Source organism: Urocitellus parryii, chromosome 4 (genome assembly GCF_045843805.1).
Source record: "Urocitellus parryii isolate mUroPar1 chromosome 4, mUroPar1.hap1, whole genome shotgun sequence".
In the NCBI taxonomy this organism is placed as follows: Eukaryota; Metazoa; Chordata; class Mammalia; order Rodentia; family Sciuridae; genus Urocitellus; species Urocitellus parryii.
In genome coordinates this window covers 118,944,838-118,960,355 of record NC_135534.1, presented here as the reverse complement: position 1 = coordinate 118,960,355, position 15,518 = coordinate 118,944,838, and the positions used below count along the sequence as shown (strand labels likewise).

Below are 15,518 nucleotides of genomic sequence, written 5' to 3'. Positions count from 1 at the left end.
AAGTGGGATTTGTATTGTAAAGGATGAAGTTAGAACTGCTGCATATGACACATCAATTCTGTAGCAATAAACACCAAAAGCTCAGGCACCTGGGGAGAAGCATCTCGGACCTAGGAGGTACAGAAAGGAAGGGATATGACTAATCTTTTGTCTTTTAGAGCCATTCAGGAGCTTTCCTCAGGAGGAAAATAACCCAGTATAGTTCTCCTAAACCGTTGCAAACACCTTTATTTAACTGACTGACAGTTCTGCCAACTGTCTTCTGATGGCTGACAACTTGATTGCCTTGCCCTTTCACCCCACTGAGCAGGTTATTAGGAATGGTAGGGGATGGTCCCCAGTTGAACTGCATCACAAAGCACCTGTCAAAACCCTGAATTGTCTCCCCTACTCCTTTCCCATACTTGTTGATTTGTGGAACAGAAAAATGTCATCTGACTGGTGCATGGATATCCAGGATGACTGTTGGTAATAAAATGACAGACGCTGAAGTCCTTTATATAAAATTATAAACTATTTGCCTACAACGTAGGCACAACCTCCTGCATATTTATAATAATTTTAGATACTTAAAATGGCTAATATAATATAAATATTATGCAAATAGTTGTTAAACGGTATTGAGTTCTTTTTTTTCCCCTTTGGCAGTACTGGGGATTGAACCCAGGGGCACTTCACCACCAATCTATTTTTAGGTTTTATTTTTAGAAAAGGCCTTACTAAATTGCTGAGCAGAGCTTGGAACTTGTGATCCTCCTACCTCTGCTTTCCATATCACTCACATTACGGGCATACACCACAACACCTGGCCAATGTTTAATGATATATTCTATATTTTAGATCTGCTGTTGGGTGAATCTATGAATGTGGAACCTGTGGAGCTAGAGGGCTGAATATCCAAGTCAGGCAGTCCCTGCAAAAACAGGGACTAGGCTCAGTCATTCCAACTGGTCTATAAACTCTGAAGTCCTAACAACCACCCAGAAGAACACACTGGGTATCTGTTCCACCTGCAATCCTGAATTGATGGCTTTATTACTTGGGGCAGGGGTGGAATTATAAATAAACTTTCCATCCTGAGGAATCATAAATAACTTTGAGTTTATATTTTTTGTGAGGAAGCCAGGCATTAATTTGCCATTCCTCTGAATATACTGTGGCTTTTTAAATAATATAATGTGCTCAACAACAATCTTCATATATTTAAGAAGACACAATCTTTGCCCTTGATGGCATTCAGATTAGCATTAATTCCATGACCAGCACTGAGATTGTTATGAATGACAGAATTTCTCTAGACTTCCTCTTTACAAGCCAAGATAGGTTCTGCATAAATCTCCAGTACACACCATTATATCTGCATATACACCCTGGACAAATGGAAAGATCAGCATAGGAAAGTTCTCCTTTATTTTTGCAAGTAGACCCTCATCATTTATGGCATTTATTCATCTAGTTAGGTTTAGGGAACAAGATGGAAAGGTATATTGTGAAATAACATCATCCTACAGTAAAAAGTCTTTTATTTTTCTTTATTTTGAATGGGGGATTCAAAATAAATAACTCTGAGGCACTTAACCACTGAGCTACTTCATCAACCCTTTTTTGTATTTTACTTAGAGGCAGGTCTCACTGAGTTATGGCCTCACTAAATTACTGAGGCTGGATCTGAACTCATGATCCTCCTGTCTCAGCCTCTAGAGCTGCTGGGATTACAGGTGTACACAACTCACCCAGCTCAGTAAGGAGTCTTATTGATAGTGACCTCAATTAAATGTTGTATAAGACAAATTGGATAGATTTAGTACTAGCCTCTGCCAATCAGATTAATCAGAGTGATTGGTGAAAATGGTATACTCATGAGAAAATTCATTAGCAGAGAAGGAAGAGGTAAGTAGGGTTAAGAGGTCATCCTTTATAGATCCCTTTATTTCTGCACCTCTTGCAATCAGAAGCACAAGTCTATGAAAACATCTTCCTAAGGATATTTCCATGATGAAGAACTCTAAGACAGAAGTAGTGTCTCCCTCCATAACACATGTAGTATATAATAAAGATAATGCCTCCATGCAAGGCAAATGTTAGGCAACTTTGCTGGGAGTTCATTTTAAAGCACTTTCATTTGCTGAACTTGGGAGTTCTTCAACTATGATACAAACTAACTGAGCATACTACATCAACCTGGGTCATACATATGATGCATTTGTGTCTTGGGGGACAAAAGAGACTTATAAGAACATAAAGTTGGTGCCGTTTGAAGTTCTTTGACTCTGACCTTGGAGTATTCTCCAGGAATCACCATGTCTTCTGTCAATATCCCTAAACTAGTGTAAGGCTAACGTGGTGGCCTGGGCTATGGTTTAGATAATGTCCATGGGTTGAAATTTTGGTACCCAGGGTGCTATTGGGAGGTGAGGGAACATGTAGGATGTGGGACCTAGTGAGAATTCTTGGGTCACTGGAGGCATGCCCATGAAGGGGTTGTGAACCCCTTCCTCTCTCTTTTGGGCTCCCTGACCATGAGGTGATTTTGTTCCTCCATGTGCTTCCATCATAATGGGTGGCCTCTCCAGAAGCCCACAGAAATGGAGCCATTTCTTGGATGGCTAAAATGTCCAAGTCTATGAGCCAAAATAGACCTTTTCTCTTCTAAAGTTAATTATCTCAATTATTTTATTATAGTGATATAAAGCTGATTAATATAGGCTAAAATCAAGGTAAAATCCCAGACTTTTCAGTTCTACGTCAGTCCCTATGATGTCTTAGTAGGTGAAAACTCCTCTTTTTCTTCCAGAAGACTTCATTGCCTCTGTATGTTGAGCATGAATCTAATAGAATAACAGCATTAAATGAGAATAATTTTCCATAATAGGAAAAAAAAACCAGTATGCACAGATAAGTGATAGACTCCTCTAACTGTCCACTTTTCTCTAGTTTCTGGAAGCACACTGAACCACTTGGTTTCTAGGATGCCAAATTCCACATTATCAAATACCACTTCACATTAACAAATGCCACGTGACTCATCAACATGCACCAACATTTAATTTCTCCTCTTCAAAGCTCTTTTGTTTCAGACATAGAAAATAAATTGAGAAAAGGGAAGGAAGGATTGGGCGTATATGTTTCTCTTAGATTAAAGTCATTGATTTCAGGTTGACACCATGAGAGTTGTTGATACAAATAAATTTTTGTTTTTCCTAAATATGATTTTCTCATTGAAGAATGGAATTCTGTGGGGGAAAGTTCTTGAAGTCAGTGCTAAATTATAAGTTCAGATGTACTGAGTTCTGGCTCCCTTTTTCACACATTGTATTCCTTGTGGCCAGAGCATCTCTTCACTCTATCCTTTTACCTTCCATAGAGTGTGCAATTCACATCAAAGCATCATGATGAACAACGTCCTCTTCCCGGCCCCATGTCACTTTCCCTATGACACTGAGATGACACTGAGGCACCCCGGATACTTTCTGAGTGTTTTTATGCTCTCTGTCTCTAAAGACTGCTAAATTGGGTCGGATGTGTGGGATTAAGCTCACCTCATAAAATTTGCTTGAGGAAAATCTCAGATCCATTAATGCTTCATAAAAATTTTACAAGGTTTCTGCTAAAGGAAGGAAAACAAACAGAGGTGGTGTCGGCATCTAGGCGCTCTTTAAATCAAACATTCTCTCTCTAATGCATTTTTTTTTAATGGCACCAATCAGAAAAGCAATCAACCATGAAGCCTGCGGCTTCTTCTGCTTCCATTCCTAGAGCAAAATTTCTAGTATCTTTAAGCATTCTGCACGAAGTCAAAAGAGAAATTTCCCTATTAATATTAATATATTTCTATAGCACAATACACTCTCTCTCACAGACATATGCACATGTATAGGTATCTGTGTATCTTCCCCAATCTATCCATCTATCCATCTTTACATTCCTTAGAAAAATTCTTCAGTTCTTGAAAAGTTCATAATAAGATTAAAACTGTCCATTCTTAAATTTGAGGTTAAAAAACATAAAATAAGTTGATCAATTTATCATCCCTATGCTAAAATATTCCAGGGATACATAGAAAGAGTGGACACTTAGTAGTAGCAGGATAGCAATTTAAATATTCTTACACTTATTGCATTTATTTTTATTTGTATTGTTAGTGGAAATAAATGACAATAAAATAAATCATGGATAACAATTGAGTTCCAGGGGTTAAGAATGTACCAGTCCTGGCATGTGCAGGGAGATGTTTCAGAATAATTTTAGCATGAGCGAACATAAAAATAAAGAATAGCCCAACCAAAGCCACAGACCCTTGTCCTCTGCAGTCTTGAGCAGTGGGATCCACATAGGCTGTAGCTGAATGCCCATTTGATAAAGGAGGGAGGCTGGGTGGAAACTGTTTTTTTTTTGTTGTTGGTTTTTTTTTTTTTTTTTTTTTGAGATGAAACACTCTCCCTCCAGCCCTCATTCTTCCATTTGTGTTACTTCCTTTCAAAGCCAGGGTCTTTGAAAAGTTGGCTTTTCATAACAGACAAGTGACTAAAATATAGAAGTGATAATAACACTATGAAACATTGCTTAGACTTTTTCATCTTTCATATATATTATAATTATCTGATCCTCAGAACAATCCTGTAAAGTAAAGCAACTGTAATATCTTGGAAAAAGAAAAAGACTAGGACGAAAGAAAGAAAGAAAGAAAGAAAGAAAGAAAGAAAGAAAGAAAGAAAGAAAGAAAGAAAGAAAGAAAGAGGGGAAAAAAACCAACTGGTGTTTAAATTCTAGCCTGGTCACCCAGTGGTTTGTACAACCTCAGACCTTCACAAACCTGTTAATACATGTAAATTAGGCATGACTTTCTCTACTTAACACATGAGTAAAAGTATAATGGTGTGGGTCTTAAATGCCTCCCAATGGCTTATGTGTTGCAGGCTTTGTCCCCAGCCTGTGGCACTATTGGGAGGTGGTAGAACCTTTAGGAAGTCAGGCTTAATGGAAGGGAGTTAAATCACTAGGGGCTTACTGGGGATATTATGACCCCAGCCCTTCCTCACTCTTTGCTGCATATCCACTGTGAGTTGAGCAGCTATGCACCATGATGTGCCACCTACAATTATGTTCTACCTCACCACAGGTCCAAAATCAATGGTCAGCTAACCATGAACTGGACCTCTGAAACTAAGAGCCAAAATAAGTGTTCTTTTTTTTCTTTTAAGTTGTTTACTTCAGGTATTTTGTTGTAGCAATGGAAAGCTGAATAACATAAACAGGATTAAGTGGGATAACATCCAGGACCATACATAGATGGCATAAAATAGATGTTTGAGTAATCAATTGTGTCCATTTATCCTTTCATATGGTGAAGGAAATCAATAAGTAATACAGAGATAGTTAGAGGGTAGAGCTTTGAATTCTATATGTCTTCCACTTCTGATCCCTGAACACTTTAGATTACATGACTCAAGATTTTCCAACTTTGCTTTTGGGTAATGATGTCCCACATAGGTAGAGGATGACATTAGAGAGAAAGGAGGGGCCATTTATTCCCATCGTTCTCATTAGTGGTGAGAAATCGAGCTAGAAGAGAAATCATATTTTAAGGGAATAGAAAGGAAACTAATAAATGTGAATGAGAGCATGGTGTCCCTGAGCTAGAGTGAAGGGTCCCTGGGGACATTTCTGCATTGGGGTCCATCCCACTTGCACAAAGATAAAAATGGGATTCTATGTTTAGCAGGAGCCTGAAGCCTGAGTCTTCTCAAGGTTTCTCTATTCCTAAGAGCTTCCCTGCTTAACACAACTGAAAAATCTGGCAAGAGACCCAAAGTAATGATAAAATATTATGAATTTTTTTCTGTGGAAGCCTGCTAACATCACCTCTGTTGAGAAGAAACCAACATCAAGGTCCTTGTTCTTTTCCATTTTCTTGCATTCCCAAATGCCTTTTTAATGTGGATGGCTCTAATTGTATCTCTAATAACTAAGACTTCCAAATGCCAGAGGTCACTATTCTGCTTTAGATATGGTGGCACCTATCTTTTCCCTGCCATTCCAATGTGGAAGAGGAAAGAATCAACAGATTAATGCAGAAGTGAAATTAGAACATGCCATTCCCCACTCCTGTTAACTGGTTCTGCTTAGGTCTCTATAGTGCTGGCTAATGTAGATCTGTGGCATTTGCAGAGAAGTTTGCTCTGAAGAAAATCGATGGCAGACTTCTTGACACCATGTATCAGACATCTGAGAGACACTGGCTTCCCTGCCTGGTCCTGGGAGTTCTTGAGCATGTTCAGAAAGGAAGTACATTCACTCAGCTTCTGCCCTACAGGTTTTGTAAATAATTCAGGAAGACAAGGATGAGCTATCTTAAGAATAGGCTGCAGGGGCTACCTTGCCCCAGGATCCTTAGACGTCACCAAGTGCTCCTCTGGTCATTTTCTACTGTTATTTTTAAAACACAAAGCACAAACTTTATATTTAGGAGGACATTTTGATAGCAGTGAGCTAAGGTAGTTATATGTCCCTGGTAGGGACACTAGCACAAATCCCCTTCTTCTGAAGTCATACTGGAGCACTGAAGGTGTCCTGAGAGATGAGTGGGGGAGGTTTACTTGATGAACATTGCCAACATAGAATTCTCACCCCATAAGTAGATTCCTTAGACACTGAGTTCTATAATCATATATAATAACTTTTTTGCTGTTACTTGAAAGCATTATAATTGCCCAAAGTTAATAATGTGTCTATCATTGGCATTTTTACTCCTTATACTTTAAAATCCTCTTTTGAACACATTTGAAGGGGCATTTTCTCCTTAATGACTCTCCAAGAAGAGGGAAAACCTAAAATTGCTAGACTGCCACATTTCCAGCCAGCATCCGTCCGTGTGAGTAACAGAAAAAAACACCAAGTAGCCAATCAACATTGGGAAATTTTTTCAATCTCATTACTATTCAAAGAAATGCAATTTAAAACAATGACATGGCATTTCCACCGATCAAACTTCAACAAGATTACAATAGTCAGCACTGTTAAGGGGTTGATGGCATAGTGAAATAAGCAGGCTGATGCTGCTTTGCTAGAAGTATACAGAGCACCTGTGAGAAGGGCAATTTGACAGCAGGTGTCAAAATGCACTGGCTGTTTGCATATTCTTCACCTCAACTTCACTGGAAAATTTTAAGGAAACAATCATGGTTGTGAGTAGAGATGGCTCAATAAGGATATTCATTGGAATGGTATTTACAATGATAAAACCATTGGAAAGAGCTTATTTCCACAACACATAAAAACGTAATGACTCAGCTATAACAGAATATTTTGTAATGATGAAAAATCACTTATGAAGTATTTAATGATATGAAAAGATTTATATATATATATATATATATATATATATATATATATACATATATATATATATATTATGTAAACAGGTAACAAGATGGTATGATATGCCAATTTTTTACAAATAAAAATATAATAAAGTATGTAATTAAGTAAATGATTATATAAAACAATGATGGAAATGTTAGCAATGATGAACTGTGGACAATAAATTACAGATGGTTTTAATTGGTCTGTTTTGTTTTTGGTTCTCATTGCTTCTTAAACTTTCTACACCAAAAAAAAAAAAAATACACATTCATTTAAATGACAATTTAATGTATTCTATAAAAGTATTCCATATTGGTTGACTGAGCACACACTATGAAGCAAAATTTCTTCAAGCACACAGGCTTCTGGGAGGTGCCAGTAGAAATGAAAAAAATATATATACAATACTAGAGTCGAAAAAGGGGTCTGTGGGGCTGGAGATGTGGCTCAGCGGTAGCGCGCTCGCCTGGCATGCGTGCGGCCCGGGTTCGATCCCCAGCACCACATACCAACAAAGATGTTGTGTCCGCCGAGAACTAAGAAAAAATAAATATTAAAAAAAAAAATTCTCTCTCTCTCTCTCTCTCTCTCTCTCTCTCTCTCTCTCTCTCTCTCTCTCCTCTCTCACTCTCTCTTTAAAAAAAAAAAAAAGAAAAAGGGGTCTGTGGAATCTAGCTTGTGGCTTAAACTGGACCCATTGAAGTACAAAAAAAAAAAACAGATCCTTGTCTCCCTTCAGAGAGCCAGATCCTCTGGACATGTCTAGTTAAAGACTTGGCCAGCAGCATTGATGTTGTAATGTGAAGGAAATTAATCCAAACCATTGGTCCATCTGCCTCCCAGGGCCTGGGACAGAGCAGGTGGTTGGTCCTGCCTCTCCTCAACTACTTTAGGTCTATGGAGACCATGAACTTGTTAGTGAGTGAAGTATCCTATGGTCTTTAGAATACCTGTGTTTAGTTTTCCAAACACTGATCTCTGATTCCCATATGATATACAGTGCCAGGTCTTACCCAAAATCACAGGTCTGCTGGCATCTAGTCCTGAGGAATAGCGTTTGTAGAAGTCAAGGCATATATGACTTGACTAATTTAATTGCAAGACATTAAATAAAAGTAATTCACCTTGCATACCCCCTACACATCAACTTCATATTGCTAAAGAGAATGGCTGATGCAGGCAAGCAAGGAAATGGATCTCGAGATCTCTCTCTCTCTCTCTCTCTCTCTCTCTCTCTCTCTCTCTCTCTCTCTCTTTCTCTCTCTTTCTCTCTCCCTCTCCCTCCCTCCCTCCCTCTCCATCCTCTCCCTCCCAAAAGGGTAGCTTGGTTCTTCAGGCTGGGGGTGGTGGTGCAGGCCTATAAATCCCAGTGACTTGGGAAGCTAAAGCAGGAGGATCAAAAGTTGAAGTTCAGCCTCAGCACCTTAGTGAGGCCCTAAACAATGTAGTGAGACCTTGTCACAAAATGAAAAATAAAAAGGGCTTGGGTTGTGGCTCTGTGGTTGAGCAATCCTGGGTTCAATTCTTGACACAAACAAAAACAAAACAAAACTAAAATGTCTTGGTTCTCCAGACTAGCACTTCAGGTCTTTGTTGCACATCATTTATTCTTCTTCTCTCCCTCCCTCCCTCCATCTCCCTCCCCCGCCCTCTTTTTCTCCCCCTCCCTCCCTCCCTTCCTCCTTCTCTCTTCTCCTCCTCTAAATTTCTTTTTTCCTTGGCTTACTGAATTCATTTTTAACCCATCAATAATTTTTCTGTTATCCTAGTCCCTTTTCCTCCTCCTTTTCAATTACAGAGTAAATTGATGCTCTACAGAAGGTCTATGACCATTTTATATTTTATTCAGTGGTAAACCTCAACCAGATTTAATGCTGCCCAGGACAATGATACCAAAGTACACAGGCCATATAAAGTAATCATTTCCATGAAATTATTTGCCTAGAGAAAGCTTCCTCCTTTGTTTTTTTTTTATTATTTGTTTATTTTTATGTGGTGCTAAGGATCAAACCCAGGGCCTCACATATGCTAGGAAAATGCTCTACTGCTGAGCCACAACCCCAGCCCTTCCTTTTTTAAAAATATTTTTATGTGTTCTTTTTTTTCCCCTTTTTTTATTGGTTGTTCAAAACATTGCAAAGCTCATGACATATCATCTTTCATACATTTGACTCAAGTGGGTTACGAACTCCCATTTTTACCCCAAATATGTATGAATTGTCCATTTTCCTAAAGATTTAAACATGGTTTTAGTACCATATTTCACCTAATCTCATGATCCCTGGGTTGATGTAAAGGCCTATTCTCAAGGCTAACTGTATATACATGTGCACAAACACACACATCACACACACACACGTAACACAAACTTGGCTTCTGCCATTCAAACAGCCTTAGATATCATCTATGATCAGGAAGATGGAGCTCAAGTTTAGTCCTAAAATAAATTGTGAAATATATTATAAAAAATTGGGAATAAAATGAAGTATGCCTCTATTTTTGGAAGGCTTGGCACCTCATTTTCCTTGCTCTTTGCAAAATCAAAAAAAAAATGTTGCCACGACAACAAACTATTCAGTCTTTTCTTGATGCCTGACTACCAACCAGCACCTGACTTCTCTAACCCACGTTCATCCTTGCTATCAGTATGAGGAACTTGAACATAGTAGTTTCCATCCAGGAGTCATGGAGAGTGGTTACCTACTGATTTTTTTTCTTTTTTCAAAATTTAAAAATCTGGCCTAGACAAGGAAATGAAATGTGTGTTCCCAGTGTCAGAGACCTTAAATCTGTATGATCAGATCAACAGCAGCAAAATAACTCTAAGTTGCCTTTTCTGTCTCTACTTAGGGGATAGAGGACTAATACAGTAGTATTTGTTGTGAAGTTAGAGAAGTGAATCACCAGCCACCATCAGAGCTACCACAGCCTGAGAACCATGTTTAGTTATTTATAAATATAAATATTGCAAGGACTATCTTTGTATAGGAATAAAAAAATGCCCTATCGTTAGTGAAAATTAATTCAGTTTGTTGTTTTTATTTTCTCTCATTCTTCAAAGTACGAAAAAAATGTAGCCAAGTATGTATGAATGGTAAAGGTATTTTGTAAATACAGAGACTTGATGGAGAAAGAATTTGAGGTCTCTAAAAGGCAGCTGAGAGGAAGAGGGAAACTATCAAGTAAGGATGCCAGGGGTTTGCATGCATTGATCCTAAATTTGTGTGTGTATGTATATGTATGTCGTGTGTATAAAATTTGTATATATATAAACACAAAAAAAACATATATACATAAGTGTACACACATATATGTACACACAGACCCACTACAAATAAGGGAAAACTGGTAAGAAGTACATGAAAGGCAGTATAGAGTCCTTGTTCTGAAGGAACTCAGATTATAGTAACTAGGCACATATGCAAACATTCAAAATGCAAGTTTAACGGTAGTAAACACAATTAAACATTATGTTCAGATAAAATATGAGGAGTGTTCAGGAGGATGAGGCCACTCAAGATAGGGAATGAGGCCAAGTGCAGTGGTGCAGACCTCTAATCCCAGTGACTCAGGAGGTGAGGCAGGAGGACCATAAGTTCAAGGCCAGCCTCAGAAACTTAGCTAGACCCTGTCTCAAAACTTAAAAAAAAAAAATAGATTGAAAATCAGAGACACTTTATGTGGGAGTAAAGACAATTAGGCTGTTCTTTAATGTTATCCAGGATTTGGGGTAGAAGGGTGAGGAGGCCCTTCTAGAAGGGGGATATATAATAAAGAACACAGATGCAAGAAAACAACAGTGATAAAGAATTTATTATCAGAATTTTCATGAGTCAGACCAAGATGTGTGTTTCTTCTTAGGAATTTTTATAGTACCTACTAACCCTAGTGGCAAATTTTGAGCAATCAAAGCAGAATTTGTTTTATTTTAACTTTAGGTTGAAGCTCTTGTCATCTTGGTTGGTGGCATGTAGGGTGGGAGTAAAGGGTAGGACCTGGGCTTTAATGCTCTGATTTTCCCCCCAATCTCTAGAATCCAGACATCTCTGCTCTGAACCTCTATCTCTGTTGCTGTGTAGTAGGCCCCTTATTCACTGGACCAGGTTAATAGGGTGGAGAGGGAGCATCTGCTTCAGAGGAGGCTGTCAAGTGAAAGGCAGTAACACTGACTCCAAACCAGCTTTTCATAGGCTCTTACTTATTATTTAATTTGGCTGCAGTGTATGGAATTAGGCTAATGGCTGTTAAGTGGCTAAGGCACAAACATGGTCCATCTGCCGAGAAGGCTCCAGGCCATTGTCTATTTCAAAGGCTAAGGAAAAAAGATGAGAGAGACATACTGCTACACTAAGAGCCTCATCAAATGCTTTTTTTATTCCCCCTCTGATCTTATTGCTTCAAATGCTAGTGATTTTCATGGTACCATATTAAGAGCTCAAAATCAGGGTCTTGTTGCTGGGCCATTAGCAAAGAGGAAATAGCTTATCCTTACCTCAGCTACAGAATATTGTAGCAGAAAGCAACCTGAGCAGCAGCAAAATGGTTCAGTCCTTTTCAAAAATTAATTATGGAATAACAGCAATGTTCAGTGTAGTGTGGAGAACAGAAGAAAGAATTCCTGACTTCAAGGTACTTCCTGTCTTGGAGAGAAGGTATGTGAAATTCATTAATACATGGCCAACCTTATGACATGATATCAAGAGAATTATAAGAAAAGAGAAAGACATGGTGGGGGAGAAGAGAGGAGGGTCATGAAGCAGACGTCTTTTCTATTTTGGCTTTGAATAAAAATAATAGCTTGCATTTAGGGGTCATTCACTCTGCTAAACAGTCTGTAAATAGTATCTAATTTAATTCTCACACAGTCCAGATGAGAAAGGCAATCATTCCTCTCTTGACACATTAGTAAACATAGGCTTAGAAGAATTCAGGCATTGTCCAAGAAAATTCGGGATTTGACCAGTTTATGTGTTTGCTTTATATTTAAGGAGGACCTAAACATACAAAGAAGTGGGTAGGGTGAAAGACAAACCAGTGGGCTTTTCAGTTGGTGGCATGTAGGGTGGGAATATAGGGTAGGACTTGGGCTTTTATGCTCTGATTCTTTTATGCTCTAAGGGTAGGGTATGGACAGAATGCATGAGAGAAAACAGAGGGTGAACATAGTGAGGGTGAGTTGCCTGGTTTGGTTAAAGCAAGAGGACAGAGACAGGGATGCTAAGATGGAAAGGGGAGTTGAAACCAGTGTGCTTAATTCCCAGAAAACTAGGCAAGGGAATCTGGATGCTTTTTGGTAAGCAAAGGTTTGTGTGTTCTATGATACACTGCAGGAGAACCCTTCTAGAACCGTTGGAGCATAGGGTACATTATAGAGAGAAGACTCTAGAGGGAAAAGTCAAGTAGGATGCCACCAGATCATGGTAGGCAAGAGTCACTGCCTAAAGGCAAAGGATGCTCTGTACCACTCTGGGATATTGCATGGACCAAAAAGGGAAACAAATTCAGTACACCAATAAATGTTCAACAGATGTTCTCTGTGAACAAGCACTGTGCTAGAGTCAGAAGAGGGTGTTGAACAAAATAAAGAGTAACTGAGTGATTACAGTTAATAAATACATTGAGTGTGCAAAGTACTAGAACAGAGAAGTAAGAATAGCTAGGAGAGTCTCATCAGGAGGGAAGGAGAGGGGTTTTGAGCATTAGAAAGTAAAGGAAGTATCCATCAGATCCCAGCAAAGAGCTCTATGATATTCTAGGACTTCTGAAAATGGCCTGCAAAGCTGACCATGCTACCTCTGAGTGGACATGGCTCTTCAAGAACAAACAGACTTGTGAGTGACTTTGAACTGATAGAGGGCATTTTTCATGACTCAACAGGATAGACTCAGAGGTCATGAGAGTGTCAGCCATTGTTTTATGTATAGGACCATTGCTCAGGGGTCACCAGACATAAGACCCCAAATTCCAAAATAGGTCAAAGCTAGTGATGTCTCTAGCCATGCTGGGTGTTTCTTTTAGTGTACAGCCTAAAATTCCACTGAGATTGCTTTCTATCTTAGTACATAATTAAGGACAAAAACACAGGTGCTGAATACCAGTCTAGGACAGTACGGATACAAAGTGAACAAAACAGAGATTCTACTTCATGTAGCTGATGTTCTAGTGGGAGACAATAGGCAATAAACAGATAAGTAATAAATGTACAAAATATATTACAATGTTCATTGCAGCACTATTCACAAAACTGAAATGTGGAAACAGTAAAATGTCCATTGATGAATGAACAATCTGACAAAACATGGTATATAGACACAATGTAATATTCCACCTTATATAAATAAGGAAATCTTTCCATATCTGACAACACAAATAAACATTGAGAATATTATGTTAAGTGAAATAAGGCAGTCACAGAGGGACAAACACTGAATGATTCTACTTGCATGTGGTATTGAAAATAATCAAACACATAGATTTGAAAAGTATAATGGTGGTTTCCAGGGGCCAGAGGAAGGGAGAAACACAGCTTGCTACTTAACAGGCATAAAGTCTCAATTACACAAGATGAATAAGTTCTAGAGATCTGCTTGTACAACACTGTATATAAAGCTAACAGTACTGTATATAAACCATTACTGTATATAAAACAGTATATAATGTAGATCTTGGGGCTGGGGCTGGGGCTCAGTGGTAGAACCCTCGCCTGGCATATACAGGACAATGGGCTCGATCCTCAGCACCACATAAAAAATGAATAAATAAAATAAAGGTATTGTGTCCAACTACAACTAAAAAATGTTTTAAAAAATGTAGATCTCATGTTATGGATTCAGACATAAACAAACAAAAATTTAAAAATAATATGAAGTATATATGGGGACATATCTGTTGATAGTAAATGCTAAGGAATTGCCCAGACTCAGGGTGGTGCTGTTTGATAAGGGTGGCCCAAGAAGATCTCCCTGATACATAGTTTTATCAAAGGGGGTTGTGGGGAGGAGCCATTGAAACACCTAGGGAAAGAGTTTTCCAAGCAGAGGGAACTGTAAGTACAATGACTTTGTGGCTAAAGAGTTGAACAAGGGTATCGATTTTATTTCAAGTAATCATCCTTCTACAAGTTATCTTTCTAAATAATATTTCCTCCATTGTCAAAATGACTCTGTCCTCAGAAGAGCAGCATAGCTTTGGTAAATGAAAATGGTTAAGTTCTATGAGCTTCTCCAAATGTACCTCTGGATCTAGTAATAGTTGGACTTATATATCATTATAATATCTTACTCAGCATACCACCTATGGCCTTATGGCCAAAGCTATAATTGCATGATGTATCATTGTACACTTAATAATAATAAAACAGTGATAATAAAAGTAACAGAAATAATATTAGTAGGAGCTAATATTATTTTTAAAATTTACTTTATATCAAGCTCTTCATTAAGTGTTTTCAATGCATTATCTCACCTAAACTCCATATTAATCTATGGAGAAAAAACCAAGGCTCCAAGAAGTAAATTAAACCAATCATAAAATAAATAGGTGGTACCACCAGTACTCACATTCACATTTGACTAATACCAAAGTCATTTTTATTAACTACACCCTGTAAAGGTAACTGCCTGGTATCCATGTGTGAGGAAACAAGTCACCAGAAGGCAAAAGCACTAAAATAAATGGACCAAATGAGCACCAAGGACAGAGCTCAGGACTTCCCATCTCACAGATGTTCTATTCATTCCAGATGCTAGACACACACTTGCACCTTCCCTGCTCCTCTCTCCCTCCCTCCCTTCCTTCTTTCTTTCTTTCTTCATTCACCACTTTTAGAGTGCTTATATGTGGTCAATGTGTGCTGGGATTCAGTGAAGTAGGGCAGACACACTGGAGACAACAGGCTGGTATGAGTGTAGAACTCTAATCACAGAGAAGATTCTGGCTGTATAGGCAAAGGGGTTCCTTGAGGGACCTGGAGGTTGCCTCACACATAATCTGTAACTTAATGAGGCTAGACAATAAAACCAGATTGGAAAAAAAATCCAGTTAATTAGTGTCAAGTATGGGAAAATAAGATGTAGAAGGGAATCCTATAAAGCACAAAAATCAAGACCACATAGTCATAGCCCAAGGAAGGAGAACACTTTTTGGCCACCCATGAG

General features: G+C 38.4%; 1 protein-coding gene across 5 annotated transcripts in view; it reads right to left on the bottom strand.

The window, feature by feature from the left end:
• Nucleotides 1-15,518, bottom strand: part of Ntm (neurotrimin) — a 415,186-nt gene that overhangs the window by 357,806 nt on the left and 41,862 nt on the right. The window lies entirely within an intron of this gene.